The sequence below is a fragment of the Tiliqua scincoides genome, chromosome 1 (genome assembly GCF_035046505.1).
Source record: "Tiliqua scincoides isolate rTilSci1 chromosome 1, rTilSci1.hap2, whole genome shotgun sequence".
In the NCBI taxonomy this organism is placed as follows: Eukaryota; Metazoa; Chordata; class Lepidosauria; order Squamata; family Scincidae; genus Tiliqua; species Tiliqua scincoides.
Window position 1 is genome coordinate 202,380,178 of NC_089821.1, and position 18,137 is coordinate 202,398,314.

Here is an 18,137-nt window from a genome sequence, read left to right on the forward strand (position 1 = left end):
GGAGTAGCAAACTGAAAATTGCACTGTGAATAAATTAACATAAGAAAAGTCCTGCTGGATCATTCCAAAGGCCTATCTATTCCAGCATCCCTTTTCTCCTTCAGCAATGCTTGTTCTTCTATACTGTATGCTTAATAATTTTATCTGTAATTATGCTTTTCACCAGTTTACCAAAGTATAGATATTAAACTGAATGGCTTAAAATTTCCCAGATCCTAGTTGGATCGATGTTAATAATAAATAATAATAAACTTTATTTTTATCCCGCCCTTCTCCCCAAAGGGACCCAGGGCGGACCCAATGTTACATTGATTACTTTCCAGTCCTCTGATATGGAAGCTGATTTAAAGAACAAGTTACATGTACAGTCAATCATTGTTACTCATGCACTCTCCCCATGGATTTGCTTATTCGTGGGAAACAAGAGTGTGACTTAGCTTGCACCATCTGCTGCCTATTCTCTGGTATCCACAGCCATTCTGAAGATACCTGCTGCTGGTATTCCCAGCTGGGGGTCCAATCCTATCCAACTTTCCAGCTCCAGTGTAGCCACAATGCAGTCACGTGCGAAGGGAAAACATGTTCCCATACCTTAAGAAGGCCCCAAGGACTGCCCCTCCACCACAGGATCCAGCACACACCCCACTGGCACAACTGCACCAGCACTGGAAAATTGGATAGGATTGGGCCCTTTGTTAGCTACCCCTCCCCCTAACCCCATTGATCCCATAAAATCAGTGATTCAGTACCCACTGTGGATAATGAGAGCTGACCATATCACCAATTTCACATGGGACCCTTGAATAAGTCAGGGGTTAAACTTAGGGGGGTGTCTGACTATAGTTTTGTCTGATTTTACCGGAGGCCAGATCCTGAAAAGTAACCTACCACTAATTGTTACCTAAGAACTGTAATCTCTAATTTATTAAAAACATAGTAAAAGATCATAAGATACATTTTTATTCTTTTTAAATTCTGGTCTTCACCACCTTTTTATAAACACTATCAGAGTAAGTGCACTGTAAACTACATACCAGTAAAACAGTGGTTCCCAACCTGGTATTCACGTACTCCCAGGGACACTCGACCTTTAGGGGTACTTGAAAAAGAATGGAATAATGACCAAAAAAGGCAGGTTTTGCTCCAGAATGCCTTGCAAGGACCAGGAAGGGAGGTAAGTTGGCTGTGAAAGCCCCACCAATAACTAGTTTTTGGTCATCAATTCATGTATGAACCAGTGATTGAAAACCAGCACAGTAAGAAAGCTGAAACATAATATGAAAAGTGATCAATCACCCAGAATTTCCTTCTGGTGCGAAACAGTGCAAAGGCAGAGTCTTCTGTTCTTCAAACAGATAAAAAGATGATAATGATAATGATAATGATAATAATATTAATAATAATAATAATAATAATAATAATAATAATAATAATAATAATGGTATTTATATACAGCCTTTCTAGGACCTCAAATTTCTCCTCAGACTTTATTCAAGGTGGTTTACATAGGCAAGCTAATTTAAATCCCCGTAGGGATTTTTACAATTGAAAGAAGGCTCTATCTTTCAAGAGCTACAACAATTCAGATGTTTCGTTCTGATCTGGCCTTCATTCTGGCCTCCATCCTCCCACGCTCAGAGCAGATGGAATAACTCGGCGCAGCTTGTCAGCTGCTTCAAGGTCGCACAGTGCCGGTGGCCTCGAACTGGCAACCTTCGGATGTTATCTTCAGGCAAACGGAGGCTCAACCCTCTAGACCAGACCTCCTGCCCAGAAAGTATATGATCAAAACATGAAGTCTGGGTTTTCATAGAGAGGAGATGAGGGCTTGTATTATTAATTACAAACATTTTGCTAATATGAAGGGTACAATTTATGGAAATGGGCTGCCAAGGGATATGCAAGTGAAAAAGGTTGGGAACAACTGCAGGAGAACCAGGAATCAAATCCACCTTTAAGGTGTCTGGTGTGTTAAGCCAGAAGCTCTACATACAACATACAACATATAACACATAACTGGGAATGTGCAATTCAATTCACAGCAGAGAGATGCAGCTACCAGAGAGATGCAAACCTTTTTACTCAGAAGTAGACCCATTGCTTTCCATGGGAGTTATTCTTAAGTAATGATGCACTGAATTGCAGCCTGGGACTTTATTTCAAATGGAAAGGAGGATTCCATCCTGGTGTTGAAAAAAAAGACCTTTGCCAAATGCAGGCATTTGCAAAAAGGAAAGAGGAGAATAAAAGGTTAACTTTGGCTGGAATTTCCCAGGAAAGTTACTATAGAAATAAATGATCTCTGCATTGCTTCTAATGAGCCTGCTTTAGCAAGAAAAAACTTTTCAGAGTTGAAAGACTCTGCCCTCTTATTGACCGGGAGATAAGGCAAAGTGATAATGTGAGCTTGATTACTTGGCAAAAATTTTGGGTGGATGCCATCTAGAGCTAGTAACTTGTCAAGATTAGGGGCCAGTGAATTTCAAAGTATGAGACCCTAAGAGGAGAAAGTTCATGCTTTAGTTACCTCTTAAATGGATTGCAGAAGTTGCCCCTGAAGAAGAGTCACAAGATTTGAAACACATTGGGTCAAATGATGTTCCTTTGATATCTCCACTCCAGAGAGCATTATCTGCACTCTCTTTGCCTTTTAGAAATTGCAGTGGCCGCCAATTTTCAGTCTGTTCTAGGTATGACTATGATATTTCTCAGATTTAGGCTTTAAAGGCATTTTCATATAATGCTGTGTCATAATTCCATTTATTGCTTCTATTATCCAATTATTGCCCCAGGAAAAAAGGTGAAAGGTCTTTCTTCTTCACTGATTTGTGGTCGTATGTAGATGTTGAAAATTTTTGTTGAAATACCCATGGCTTTAATCTTTTAACTTTTTGTATATTATGTGTTTGATAACATTATATTTAGAGTCATTAAATCCAATTCTCTTCAGACAGAGCAACAAGGAGACTGTGAATGCTACCCATGTTATCTGACTTCAAACACAACTTTCACTTTTAAATAACTCATACAACAAAAATGATAGCCCATTCTACTTCATGCAGTGTATTTTGAACATGTTAATTGTTACCTACATTAATGGAGACTTTAATTTCTTTTTGTTCCCTGATTCCATGTCTGACTTTACCAGAAGCTGGTCTGGTCTTTCCTCTTTAGATGACTTTTTTTGTATTTTTCCTTCTTTTTGCTTCTTGATCAGAGCTTTGGCGATGTGCCCCAAACACTGCCCCCACTTTATTATTATTTCCACATTTACATTCTAGTGGCACAAAGTGACTCCTCTAGATTAGTACCTCACTGCTGTTGACCTTTTCCAGTAATCTGTTTTGCATACTGTTAATTGTGCAGGGAAGGGAAAAAATAAGCATTGTGCCCTTTCTGCTTTGGTCTCTGGCCTTATTGTGAAATGCCAACATAGGCACAGATATTAACTCGTGTTTTTTACACAGAATTTTTAAAAAAGAAGTTAAGACAACTTTTGTATATAATCTCTGTCCCCATTAGGGTTGTTGACTCATCACAACATTGTAGTTTATTAATGATCTGCATTTTTAACCCACTCATCTATTACTTTTACATAATAACTATTATTAAATAACCATCCAAAACATTCCTATGTCTTCTTGAGAAATGAAAATTATAAGAATAAAAAGCTATTATTTCCTGTTTGAGGGAAAGTGCACTCCCAACATTCTCTTTTTTCTTCTGTATTATAGTAACATCCTGAGACCAAAATAGCAAGTGTGCCATTAATTCATAGCCTTACTGATTAAAATGAGACCTCCAATATTAGAATTGATTCTCACCAAATTGGCCACTACAACCATAGGTTTAGTTGATCGAACTACCTAATTCATGAGTGAAATTTCATCAGTGAAAAATTGCAGTCCTAGAACCTGTAACATACGAGGGTATGCACCACATTTTTTTTCTCAGCCTACAGTAATGGTACAAATGCGAAACTTTAGATTTACATTATTTGAATTCTCAGGAGTGCGCACACAAATTTTTGGTTTCTTCAGACAGATAGCATAGCTGCAGCAGTGTTTCAAAATGGCGTCTGTAAGAGATGTATGTTACAAGCAGCGTGTCGTCATTGAATTTCTCACTGCGGAGAAAGAAACTGTTGGGAACATTCACAAACGTTTGTGTACAGTTTATGGAGAATCTGCAGTCGACAGAAGTACGGTTAGTCGCTGGGCACAGAGGGTGAGGCCATTAGAAGGCAGTTCGGCAGAGCTCCAAGATTTGCAGCGTTCGGGGCGGCCATCCACGGCTGTCACACCTGATAAGACGCAGCTTGCTGATGTGCTCATTCGCGAGGACCGACGCATAACGACTAGGCAGTTGGCGCTGAAGCTGTCAATCAGCAAAGGAAGTGTGGATGCAATCATCCGTGCTCTTGATTAGGAGTTGGACTTAAACTAAGGGTTCAAATTCCCCCTCTGCCATGAAGCTTGCTGGGGGACTGTCATAGTCGAGTGTGATGGAACATAATTCTCTCTCCATTGCCACCAGCCCAAATCTTCCAGAAAGGCTAACTGGGCAGAGCCCTTCAATTTTTCAATAAAACTACTAGAGTTATCACCCAGACAAGGTCATCCAGACAAGGGAAAGGTACATAAGAATTTAGTATTACAAAAGGCAGGCAGCGGAGAAAAAACTTCAACCTCCTAATTATTGTAATTAAATTGACAGGACAAACTTCTATTAGAGAATAAAATCCTAATTACCTTCCCCACCCCAACACCCACTGGTTATATAATCCCTCAAACTTAACTCCCTATTCAACATAACCACATAGAATCGAAAATGATTGATAAAAAACAAGCTGGGCCACCACTAAAAGCCTCTACCTGGTGAGTTCCTTCATGCCTTAACCCCCCCCTTTCTAAGTCCTTTGCGCTCACTATCCAGAACAGCAAAAGGGTGCTACATCCTTAGCATTTATCTCCCAGCTGAAACCTACTCCACTTCCTAATTGGATTGTGCTAATTCCTTCCTTTCATCTTCTTTTAAAGTGAACCCCTCCCTTTTCTACTTTCCTACAAAAGGAGCAAAGAGAAACACACACAATTTCACTACAGTGACCTTGGGCCAGTCACTATCTTTCAGTGTCACTTACCTCACAGGATTGCTATGAAGATAAGAGGTGGAACTGTGTGCACCACCCTGAGCTCTTTGGAGGACAGGTGGTATAAAAATGTGAAAAAATAAATAATGTTCCGTGTTGAAAATACTTCCTACAATTTCCATTTAGGTAGTGATAGGCAAAGAGATGGCTAAATTTGTAATTGGCAACATAAGATTTTTTTAAAGACAGAAATAGATTTTCCCATCCCAATAGTAACTTCAGAACCCTGCTGTGCTTCTGATTTAATGTCATTTATTTCAAGTAGGTGCTCCTCTTTTATTTAGCAGGGGCAGAGTAACTGGCCCTCCTCACCCCAACAGTGTCTTTTCTAGAGGCTGTCTGCTGGTGTTCTTTTGCATCTTCTTAGATTGTAAGCCCTTCTGGGACAGGAAGCCATTAATTATTTGATTTTTCTCTGTAAACTGCTTTGTGAACTTTTTGTTGAAAAGCAGTGTATAAATACTGTTAATAATAATAATAATAATAATAATTTAAAAAAATTTAAAATGAAACAAGGTCTGAAAACCTCCCCCCCCCCCACTAATATCTTGTGAACCACTATCCCTTCACTGTCCTTCTCCAAACATACCTAGTGACAGCCATGGCAGTAGGACAATGATGAGATTTTTCTGAAGGCCTCTATGTAACCTCTCCTGGTGCTTCAGGTGTAACAATAACAGCATCCTGGCACCAGGATGGGAAATTTACTTCTCCTGTGTGTCTGTGTCTTTAGTAAGGTTTCAGGAATCCTGGACGACTATAGTTTCTAGAGTCCTTGATGCTTAGAATGTTGCAATAGTGCTGTGTGTTTGCTTGCTTGCTTGTTTGTTTGTTTAAGAGATTTATATCCCACCTTTCCCAAGGTGGTTAATAAAGTTTTATAATAAAATACAAAGCATTGTAACAGGTAAAAAAAATAAAAAAGGCATTAAAACATTAATTTTAACATTACATAGTGGAATGTAACCAAAATAGAGCAAAAACTAACAATTATCATTGGGTCAGTGGGAAACAAGTACGTCCAGGGAGGCTGTCAAGCCACAGCAGTATTTCAGAGGCATAGAGGGTTAATACCCACTCAGCAGTCAAATGCCAGGCAAAATAGGTATGTTTTGAGCCCTCATCGAAAAGCCATGAGAGAGGGTGTAGTTCTCAGTTCCCCTGGAAGGGAATTCCATAGTTGTGGTGCCACTCCAGAGAAGGCTTTCCCTGGAGCTGCCACCCCTCTCACTTGGGATGGAGGTGGCACTTGTAGAAGAGCCCCTTCAGATGACCTAAGAAGGCAGACTGGAGTGTATGGAAGGAGGCAGTCTTTCAGATAGCCTGGACCCAGATATTGGAGGGACTTAAAGGTTAGAACTAGCACCTTGAATGGTGTTGACATCATAGACACATGCAACTCTGATTTTAACCCTAACATTTAAAAATGCTTCAGCAGCATTGCAATGGTTGGCAACCTTCAGTCTTGAAAGACTATGGTATAAGCCTACAGCACCAGTATTCCCAGGTGGTCTCCCATCCAAGTACTAACCAGGCTTGACCCTGCTTAGCTTCCAAGATCAGACGAGATTGGGCATGTGCAGGGTAACAGTTGCAGCATTCCATCCTTTGAAATATATTTTCCCATTCACATATGTCAACCTGTATTTTTTTCCCCTCCGTGTCAGGCTGCTTTCTACTTGCATTAGAATTTCAGTACTGTGGTTCAGATACTTTACATTCACCTTCATTGATCCCAGTCTGTGATACTCACAAAGCACCAACAGTACATCAACAAGCTACAAAAAAAAATATTCTGCCTTGATCCTATTCAACTGTCATCTTCTTTATGATATCTCTTCTGGCCTTTGGGGGTCTTCTTTTCGCTAGCAGTGGAACTACACTATCAAAAACAGAGATAAAAGGAACAGTGGTAAATCACACTGGTTAAGTTACAACTAGAAATATAATTCTGCTTGTGCTTGCCTCATTGTAGGGTAAACACCATTTAAGAAAGATACAGAACAAGGAAGGTCTGCTTTTAGGTATTTTGTGTTTCATAAACACTTTGAGTGACACCTATTTACCTTTCCTAAGGGTAGGAAACTTTCCATCAGTGGCATAGCTAAGGGGGTGCAGGAGGTAGCAGTGGCACAGGGCATCGATCTTTAGGGGGGCAACAAGCTGAGCTTGACGCTAGTGACCAAAATTGTGAAAATCATGGTATGTATGAATAATACCATCATGATATATATCATTGGAAAAGTAATTTAATGAAGAATGCAATGAAATAAACTGCACTGGAATATCTGTTTTCTATCCAAAGTTATGACCAATTAACCAGAAAATGAAAACAACTGCCTTAGGGAACAAAAAGTGGATTTGCTTAACTCCAAACTGACCTATGAGACTGAGTGTTCTGAGTGCCAATGAGATGCTACTATGATACAGCATGGAACCAATAACTTTTTATTTATTTACTTAATTAAATTTGATTTTGTCATGCGGGGGGGCTACAAAATGTTCTTTGACCCCAGGTTGTTGATAGATGCCTTAGCTATGCCACTGACTGGGGGGAGGCAATAGAGCAGGTGGTGAGCTGCTGGGGGGAGGAGGAGGTGGGTTCCTCCCAATTTTCACTTTTTAAAAAGCCTGGGTATGATGTCACTTCCGGTTGTGACATCACTTCCAGGGCAACATTTTGAGCTTGGCACCGGGCTACACGATCATTAGCTATGCCACTGCTTTCCATTTAGCTACAATATCTTCAGTCAGGCTGCATCTATGTAGTTTGTGAAATGAAAGCGCATTTTCATTATTTGTTTGGTCAAACATGACCATTTCCTACATCAGAAGTAGGCAGACTTTAGGATTTTAGAAGCTGGTTTTTTTTGGCCAGAGCCTTGTGAACTACCAGCATGAAATGTGGCCTGGGGAGGTGGAACCAGATGGAAAATGGAGATTTGTACTATAATTTTTTTTTAAAATTCACACCCATCAATAGTGTTTTCTGCTCAAGAAAGGTGGGCCTTTCTTATCTGCAGGCTTAGCATAAGTGGAAACCACCACCTGCATATACCCCCCCAAGCCTCTAGCGTGTGACTGAAAGCCATTTCCACTTGCACCCAGGGGATGTTTTGAGCCTAAGGGAGGCCAGTGCCTCCTAGGAAGGCCCATAACATCTATCTGATGTGACTAGAAGGCCTTCTGAAGAGGCAGGGAGGCCCATAGGGTGGGTCACGGGCTGGTGCAATTGGAAGGCCTGGCTTGTTATCAGAGTAAATGACTTTGGTGCTGGGACCCTGCCCCCGTGTTTAACTCAAGCATCTGTGGATTTTTTATCCATGGGGTCCTGGAAGAAATCCCTTGCAGGTAGCGAGGACCCACTGTGCTCTGTGCATGGTCCAAACAGGATTGGGCTAGGATATGAATCTGGGTCCCCACAAGTATAGAGCAGAAGAAGAAAATTCAAACCACCAAGGTGGGACTGGGACAGGCGGAAGATTCAGGAGAAGTTTTAAATAACTGTTGGAGCTGCCACTAGGTCAAGGGTGACCTTCTACCTGCTCCTGCTCTAGACAGTTTATCGGATTGTGATTCTGTTGCTCCCTGCTCCATACTTCCTTCATCTCAGAGTGGGGCTATATGTCTTGGTAACCATGAGGGCACCACGTAAAACATCATAAGTTTTCCACCCTGCAGTTTTGAACTCTTACCATGTGGTGCTGGATCATCACGTTGGCAAGATATTTACTTCTGTCAGTGGCACTGTGAAACAGAAATGCCATGTAACAAGGTAAGAGCTTGTGAACATTGTTTTGCAGGAGATCGGTTGTCAGGTCATACAATGTCACATTTCACTTTACAAATTACAGTTTCAAAGAAGCACCTTTTAACCTATTTCCGTAACCAGTAGAAACTGTATTTGTATTTAGCTGGGGGAAAGCAACTATCCCTTTTCACCCCAGCATGGCATCTTTTCCAGTGCCTGTTCCCTGTGTCTCTTCTTTATTTCTTTTTAGACTGTGAGCCCTCTGGAGACAGAAAACCATGTATTTTATTACTTTGCTTTATAAACTCCTTTATGAACCAATTTTTTTTTAAATCTCTGTACATAAATATACTTAATTAGCTTTTGATTCAAAAGATGCAGTTAGCTTGTCTGAACACATTCCGTTTCTCTGAGTGACAAATCAGGTGACTCAGTGTTTAGCTTTAATTTGTCACTATTTTCAAAATTGTATTGTAGTAATCCATGGTCAAGATGGAAGACACAAGAGCACCTAAAAGCCTCTCCCAGAAGCACAGTAGAAAACTCATGATACCTACTTGGCTGAGATTCCTTTTAGTTTTAGACTTCAGAGCCTCCACATCAAAACACCAATAAGCAGTTGTGTATATGTATCTTTATGACCAGATGTTGGCTAGATGCTATTTTGTCCAGGGGGCAAGGTGCAATGTCGGAAATAGCACTACAGCCAAAGAGCAGTTTGGAAACATAATAATATTCTATCACAACCAGCTTTTTAGTATCAAGCATTTTTAAAGCAGTAGATTATCTTTATGCTTGTGTATAAAATTTGCATAGGCACATTATTTTACTATGAACTCCAAAGAGTGAGCTACAGGTAGTAAAAGAGGAAGTCAGTTTGAAATTCATATTCTCATTTGCATACTATTTGTATCCCACATTATTTCCCTTAAGCATTGAGTGCAACCTCTTCGGAAACTGTTTATTTTCCTTGCTGCTCTGTCAGCAGCTGATATATGAAATAAGCTCTCTATTCAGGGAAATGCTACCAAGATTCATTCATGTCTAGTGCCTGTCAATTCCTTGGTTGATGATGTACATGCCCCTTCATCTTCTATTAGTGCAAGGAAAGAGCAATGCCATCAGACATTTTACAGAGTTCAAGATGAAAGGGAATCACACTATTTATAACAAAGCAATATTGCACAAATCTCTGTCCCCAGTATATATCCCTGAAACCTACAAACAGACTGTAGTAACATAATGTTTCACATTTCTATTACACGCATCACAATTAGATTGTGAATTCTTTGAGGAAAGAGCTCCATCTACTTTAATTTTCTAATATGAAGTTGTTAATCTATTTTTAGCCATTGGGTTGGTGTGGGTAGCAAATCCTTTTTTCAGACCCTTCCTAGGACTTCCTGGGCCTTTTTTCTTCTGGTACGCATTAATTCCTCCCTTTTCTAATCCTCACAATTCCATTCTCAAGCTCTGTATCCTTCCTTCACCTTTGTTCTGTCGATCTTCAATTGTTAGCCCTCTAGGCAAGAACCATGTCAACTTCTGAGTTTTGTGTCATGTCTAGCACCTTGTGAGTGCTTTGATGCACAAGAAGTGCTCTCTTCACCTCAGGCCCCCTAGGATAATTATTCTCCATTTGACTTCCACCTTTGCATCATTGTTGGTGGTTAATTGAGCCCTGAATCTATTAGCTAATGACATTCTGTGTCTGAAGAATTCTTTAGCACAGTAGCCATATGTTTAACAGGAATTGGGTCGCACTGTCACCTTTTCCTGTGTTGTACAGAAATGGCTGGGGTTTTTTTCCCCCAAGTCATTTATTACTGTTGTTGTATGTGTCATTTGTTTATGTCTTCACATTTTATTGTCACTGGGTAGGCATTAAAATTGCTTCAGAGATATTCATGGTGGTTAGTGCTTTGAAATGTAATGCGATGTGTTGCCTTCTTGTGTGATCCCTAGCTGGACACCATGCGTCAACATCTGGATGTAATTGGAAAGAGGAACCCCATGCTAAGTTCCCTACCAAGTTACTTCTTCACTCACACAACAATGGTGAGAATACACTGTCTCCTTAAGCATGTCAGGCAAGGAATACACCTATCCCAAATCTTAGGAGATAGATTTGTAGTGTGGTTTTTGTCCCACCCCAGAAGGGATATTTCCTTATCCTATTTATTTTTTCACATTTTTATACCACCCTTTCTCTAAGGAGCGACCATTCTTCGCGTTGCTGAAACTGAAAAGAATGCAGGCATTCCTTTCACTTTTGTCTGGTTAGGGACCAGGCCGATGATGAAAGTGAAAAAATGGACAACTCTCAATCTTTTTTTGTGTAAGGGGGCCACAAGTTGTCTAATAAAGCCAGGCATTGTTTAACATTGCCAAGCACCTGCAAGTGGCCCACTCGGAGCTTGGCTTGGGAGGCAAAGCCTGCCTGCCCAGTTTGCCGCTCCAGACAGAGAATGATGGAGCTGCCCACCCAGGCTTGTGGAGTCCCTGTGCCACTTGCAGCGACTTGGACGGGATGTTTTACCTCTCAAACTGAGATCCGCATGGGTACTTGGCAACATTAAACAACATTTGGCCTTTTAAAGCCATTTTACATAAGAATATAAGAACAGCCCCACTGGATCAGGCCATAGGCCCATCTAGTCCAGCTTCCTGTATCTCACAGCGGCCCACCAAATGCCCCAGGGAGCACACCAGATAACAAGAGACCTCATCCTGGTGCCCTCCCCTACGTCTGGCATTCTGACTTAACCCATTTCTAAAATCAGGAGGTTGCGCATACACATCATGGCTTGTACCCCATAATGGATTTTTCCTCCAGAAACTCGTCCAATCCCCTTTTAAAGGCGTCTAGGCTAGACGCTAGCACCACATCCTGTGGCAAGGAGTTCCACAGACCGACCACACGCTGAGTAAAGAAATATTTTCTTTTGTCTGTCCTAACCCGCCCAACACTCAATTTTAGTGGATGTCCCCTGGTTCTGGTATTATGTGAGAGTGTAAAGAGCATCTCCCTATCTAATCTGTCCATTCCCTGCATAATTTTGTATGTCTCAATCATGTCCCCCCTCAGGCGTCTCTTTTCTAGGCTGAAGAGGCCCAAACACCGTAGCCTTTCCTCATAAGGAAGGTGCCCCAGCCCCGTAATCATCTTAGTCGCTCTCTTTTGCACCTTTTCCATTTCCACTATGTCTTTTTTGAGATGCGGCGACCAGAACTGGACACAATACTCCAGGTGTGGCCTTACCATAGATTTGTACAACGGCATTATAATACTAGCCGTTTTGTTCTCAATACCCTTCCTAATGATCCCAAGCATAGAATTGGCCTTCTTCACTGCGGCCGCACATTGGGTCGACACTTTCATCGACCTGTCCACCACCACCCCAAGATCTCTCTCCTGATCTGTCACAGACAGCTCAGAACCCATTAGCCTATATCTAAAGTTTTGATTTTTTGCCCCAATGTGCATGACTTTACACTTACTGACATTGAAGCGCATCTGCCATTTTGCTGCCCATTCTGCCAGTCTGGAGAGATCCTTCTGGAGCTCCTCACAATCTCTTCTGGTCTTCACCACTTGGAAAAGTTTGGTGTCGTCTGCAAACTTTGCCACTTCACTGCTCAACCCTGTCTCCAGGTCATTTATGAAGAGGTTGAAAAGCACCAGTCCCAGGACAGATCCTTGGGGCACACCGCTTTTCACCTCTCTCCATTGTGAAAATTGCCCATTGACACCCACTCTCTGCTTCCTGGCCACCAACCAGTTCTCAATCCACGAGAGGACCTGTCCTCTAATTCCCTGATTGTGGAGTTTTTTCAGTAGCCTTTGGTGAGGGACCGTGTCAAACGCCTTCTGAAAGTCCAGATATATAATGTCCACGGGTTCTCCCGCATCCACATGCCTGTTGACCTTTTCAAAGAATTCTAAAAGGTTTGTGAGGCAAGACTTACCCTTACAGAAGCCATGCTGACTCTCCCTCAGCAAGGCCTGTTCGTCTATGTGTTTTGAGATCCTATCTTTGATGAGGCATTCCACCATCTTACCCGGTATGGATGTTAGGCTGACCGGCCTATAGTTTCCCGGGTCCCCCCTCTTTCCCTTTTTAAAAATAGGTGTGACATTTGCTATCCTCCAATCTTCTGGCACCGTGGCCGTTTTGAGGGACAAGTTGCATACCTTAGTCAAGAGATCTGCAACTTCATTCTTCAATTCCTTAATAACCCTTGGGTGGATGCCATCAGGGCCCGGTGACTTATTGATCTTTAATTTATCAATGAGGTCTGAAACATCTTCTCTTTTAACCTCTATCTGACTTAACTCCTCGGTTAGGAGGGGCCGTTCGGGCAGCGGTATCTGCCCGAGGTCTTCTGCCGTGAAGACAGATGCAAAGAACTCATTTAATTTCTCTGCCATCTCTAAGTCTCCTTTTATCTCCCCTTTCCCTCCCTCACCATCCAGAGGGCCATCCGCTTCTCTGGCGGGTTTCTTGCTTCTAACATATTTGAAGAAGCTTTTATTATTCCCCTTAATGTTGCTGGCCATGCGTTCCTCATAGTCTCTCTTGGCCTCCCATATCACCTTCTTACATTTCTTTTGCCACAGTTGATGTTCCTTTTTATTCTCCTCATTAGGGCAAGACTTCCATTTACGGAAGGAAGCTTCCTTGCCCTTCACAGCCTCTCTAACTTGGCTGGTTAGCCATGCGGGCACCCTCCTGGATTTAGTGGAACCCTTCTTTCTTTGCGGTATACACCTCTGCTGGGCCTCTATTACTGTTGTTTTAAGCAGCCTCCATGCACTCTGGAGAGATTGGACTCTTTTTACCCTCCCTTTCAACCTCCTTCTAACCAGCCTCCTCATTTGAGGGAAGTCCGCCCGTCGGAAGTCAAGGGTTTTTGTTAGAGATTTGCCTGGTATTCTTCCCCCAACGTGCACGTCAAAACGGATCGCAGCATGATCACTGTTCCTCAATGGCTCAGTAACGTTTACATCTCTAACCAGGTCCTGCGTACCGCACAATATTAAATCCAGAGTCACCTGTCCTCTGGTGGGCTCCGTGACTAGCTGATCTAAGCCACAGTCATTTAGCACGTCAAGAAATCCGGTTTCCTTATCGTGACCAGAACACAAATTGACCCAGTCAATATGAGGATAATTGAAGTCCCCCATGATTACAACCCTGTCCCTCCTTGTCACCTCCCTGATCTGTTTCCTCATTTCAAGGTCCCCATCCGATTTCTGGTCTGGAGGACGATAGCACGCCCCCAGTATTACATCGCTGCACAAGCCTGGTAATTTAATCCACAGAGATTCTACGGTGGAGTCGGACCCACCTTCAATCTCTACTTTGCTGGATTCTATCCCTTCCTTAACATAAAGGGCCACCCCACCTCCAACATGCCCCTGCCTGTCCCTCCTGTAGAGTTTATAGCCCGGGATTGCAGTATCCCACTGATTCTCCGCATTCCACCAGGTTTCCGTTATGCCCACTATTTCAATATTTTCCCTTGTCACCAGACATTTCAGTTCTCCCACCTTTGCTCGTAGACTTCGGGCATTCGCATAAAAGCATTTATACACGGAATGCCCCAGGATGGGCTGCTTATTCGCTCCTTTGTCCCCGCATCCTCTCATTGTGCCAAACCGTCTATCACATCCCATCACCCTACCTTTCCCAATTTCTTCTCCTACTCTGCCTTTGTCTTGTTGTTCTCTAACCTCCCCATCCTCATCCCATAGGATGAGGAGTCCCGAACCGGATGCCCCTCGGCTCCTGTCGGCCTTCCCCCAGGGATCAGTTTAAAAGCTGCTCTGCCACCTTTTTAATGTTATGCGCCAGCAGTCTGGTTCCATTCTGGTTCAAATGGAGCCCGTCCCTCTTGTACAGGCCCCGCTTGTCCCAAAACATTCCCCAGTGCCTAACGAATCTAAACCCCTCCTCCCTACACCACTTTTAAGCATATACATTTTAAGCATATACACAACAGGGATCAAATGTGTACACCTGTGGGCTAGGCAGAAATAGGTTAACCTATGGCCACTTCTGGGTCCTCTGCAAGGACAAAAGAAGAAAGCAACAAAAGTAAAGACAATGATACTCATGGTATTGCCGTAATTGAATAAAACTGCAGGGAGGAAATTTTGGTTAGAGGTTAGAAGTCTAATAGTCGTTAGAGCAGTGATTTTCAATCTTTTTCAACTCACGGCACACTGACAAGGTACTAAAATGGTCAAGGCATACCATCAGTTTTTTGACCATTGACAAGGCACACCACACTGACAGCAGGGGCTCGCATCACCCAGTGACCCTACTAACAAATGATCCTCCCCCAAACTCCCATAGCACACCTGCAGACCATCCACAGCACACCAGTATGCCATGACACAGTGGTTGAAAATGGCTGTGTTAGAGGGAGGTATGCTATCCTGATTGCCAAGGCTTTCCTTTCCAGGCCATGTAAACAAATGCTAGGGAACAGTTTACAGTAGTTCTCCAAGTTCAAGAGGCCAGGGCAGCAGTCTTGAAAGACAGGATTGCATGTCAGTCATCTTTGTTGTCGCCACCCTCTATAGCTTCCTATAAAATTCCGGAATTCTGATAAATTGTCACAAAGAAAAATAATAAAGGGATTTATGTTCAATTTTGCTGGAAGGGAGAAATGCAAGGGCTGTCAGTCTGGGTCTTTAGAACAAATGAGTCACAGTTTGTAAGGCAGCTCAATAAGGCTATCATTTCCCATCAGCTCCCATCCCCTGACAGTCACAAATTTATTGTCTGGGGGAAAGCGAAAAACACCAGAGTTTTGGTGCCAGGTGAGTCTGACACTATTACTCCATCAAACCAGACTTGTATAGACAAGAGGCAACCATGAATATTTGATATAACCTTCTTCCCAGAAAGAACACAGTGAAAGTGTTCTCTCATTTGCTGAGAAAAGCTCCCTTTGTGTCAGCCTGAATCTCTTTGAAAAAACCCATTTGTAAACCACAAAGCTTTCTTGGGTGTTTTTACTTTTTTTGCGGGTTTATTTGGCAGTACATTTGTGGTGTGCTTCTTATTTATAGCTCTAGTGGAATGAAACAAAAGAATTCTCAATCTGCAAGAATATTTTTTTTTTCTTTCACCCAATACATTTGTCATTATCCTTCTCGCATGGTAGCATTATGCACATTGCAATGCAGCCACCTGTGCTCTCAAAGAAAATAGATTTTGCCACTCTTAAAATGCTTGGGTTTAAAATATGTGTGCTTTGCTTTCATGCAGAAAAAGGGCTTTGAGGAATGAAGCATTTTTCCTTCATCCTTTCATTAAAGGATTAACGGAATAAATTTTACATCACCTTGGTTTTCAGTTATTTCAACTGGTGCTACTGGTAATAGTCTTCTGTAGGGAGAATATGTTGAATCCACATCTGTTTCGACTCTGGTTCTGTGTCAAATGTAATGTATTGTTTTCAAGATGAATAAAACTTTTTTTATACATTTAACATTATATTGTGAGTTAGTTTCAAAACCAATGAAACAAAGGTCTAGGAATCTCTTTCAGTCTCTGCTTGTAATATGTGCTTAAAAGGGACCCCAAGTTTGTAGAATTACAACCTGAGCTGCATTTTCTCTTTTTAGGGAAAGAAATTGGCATGGCTTATTTGTGTATGTAACTTGATTTCAGTGAAACTTTAAAAGTGCTCCCTGGACAGCATTCATGGTAAGCTTGTACAAAATCACCCATGCACAAAAGAGGTCATGCTGATTTAAATTGGATGGCTGGATGGCAAGTTCAGATACAGTACTGGGGTACTGTCTTATGAGCTACACCGTATAAAAGTGTTTAAAAGAAAGCTGTGTTCTAAATTGTTTGGTAGACTCTTATTGCATCCTAATTTAAGTGGCACCAGTGCAGATCCTGATTCATTTACTAGTGAACAACTGAAACTAGGAAAGACATTTATTAGAACCCAATCCTATTCGTCTTCCCATTGATGCAGTTGCACCAAAAATGAGTGCACTCTATCCAGTGGGCGGGGATCAGGAGGCTTTGGAGGGGAAAGCAGAATTACCCGTCCGTAAGTATCCTACTTTACAGTGGGTCTCCTTGGACTTGTGCCAAGTCTGTAGCTTGTGCAAGTTTGAGGAGACAAAGGAGAAGGAGGCTTGCAAAACAGGATCTGACACATGCTTTGGCCACTGGATCTACCCCTTCCATAGCCTCCTTGTTCCCTTCTCCTACCCAGCTTTGGCTTCTCCCCACCCACAAACGCATCGGTAAAGCAGCTACCACGTTTTCCAGACTCACAAAGAGAGTCTGGTCCAACAAGAAGCTGACAGAACATACCAAGATCCAGGTCTACAGAGCTTGCGTCCTGAGTACACTTCTGTACTGCAGCGAGTCATGGACTCTTCACTCACAAGAGGAGAGGAAACTGAACGCTTTCTACATGCGCTGCCTCCGATGCATCCTCGGCATCACCTGGCAGGACAAAGTTCCAAACAACACAGTCCTGGAACGAGCTGGAATCCCTAGCATGTATGCACTGCTGAAACAGAGACGCCTGCGTTGGCTCAGTCATGTCGTGAGAATGGATGATGGCCGGATCCCAAAGGATCTCCTCTATGGAGAACTCATGCAAGGAAAGCGCCCTACAGGTAGACCACAGCTGCGATACAAGGACATCTGCAAGAGGGTTCTGAAGGCCTTAGGAGTGGACTTCAACAAGTGGGAAACCCTGGCCTCTGAGCGGCCCGCTTGGAGGCAGGCTGTGCAGCATGGCCTTTCCCAGTTTGAAGAGGCACTTGGCCAATAGTCTGAGGCAAAGAGGCAAAGAGGCAAAGAAGGAAGGCTCATAGCCAGGGAGGCAGACCAGGGTCAGACTGCACTTGCTTCCAGTGTGGAAGGGATTGTCACTCCCGAATTGGCCTTTTCAGCCACACTAGACGATGTTCCAGAACCACCATTCAGAGCGCAATACCATAGTCTTTCGAGACTGAAGGTTGCCAACAACATACCTTCCCCAGCAGGCATGGCAGGATCCGGTGGTGGAGGTGGAACAGTGCCACCTCTTGGGGCAGTGCTCCAAATCTGTCCACTGACAGAGTGCTCTGCATGCTGTTGGTGGCCATCTTGTGACAGTGCAAGTGATGCAGGGTTGGCGTTTTCTGCAGTAGTCACCTGTCTCCTGATTCCTAGTTCCGTCATGTTAAACTGGATTGATTTGAAG

The 18,137-nt window shown here is 42.6% G+C and overlaps 1 protein-coding gene and 1 pseudogene across 4 annotated transcripts in view; one reads left to right on the forward strand and one right to left on the reverse strand.

Moving 5' to 3' along the window:
- Positions 1-18,137, forward strand: part of NKAIN2 (sodium/potassium transporting ATPase interacting 2) — a 587,108-nt gene that overhangs the window by 351,951 nt on the left and 217,020 nt on the right. The gene's annotated exons all lie outside the window — the stretch shown is intronic.
- LOC136638171 (5S ribosomal RNA) lies at positions 6,636-6,751 on the reverse strand (annotated as a pseudogene).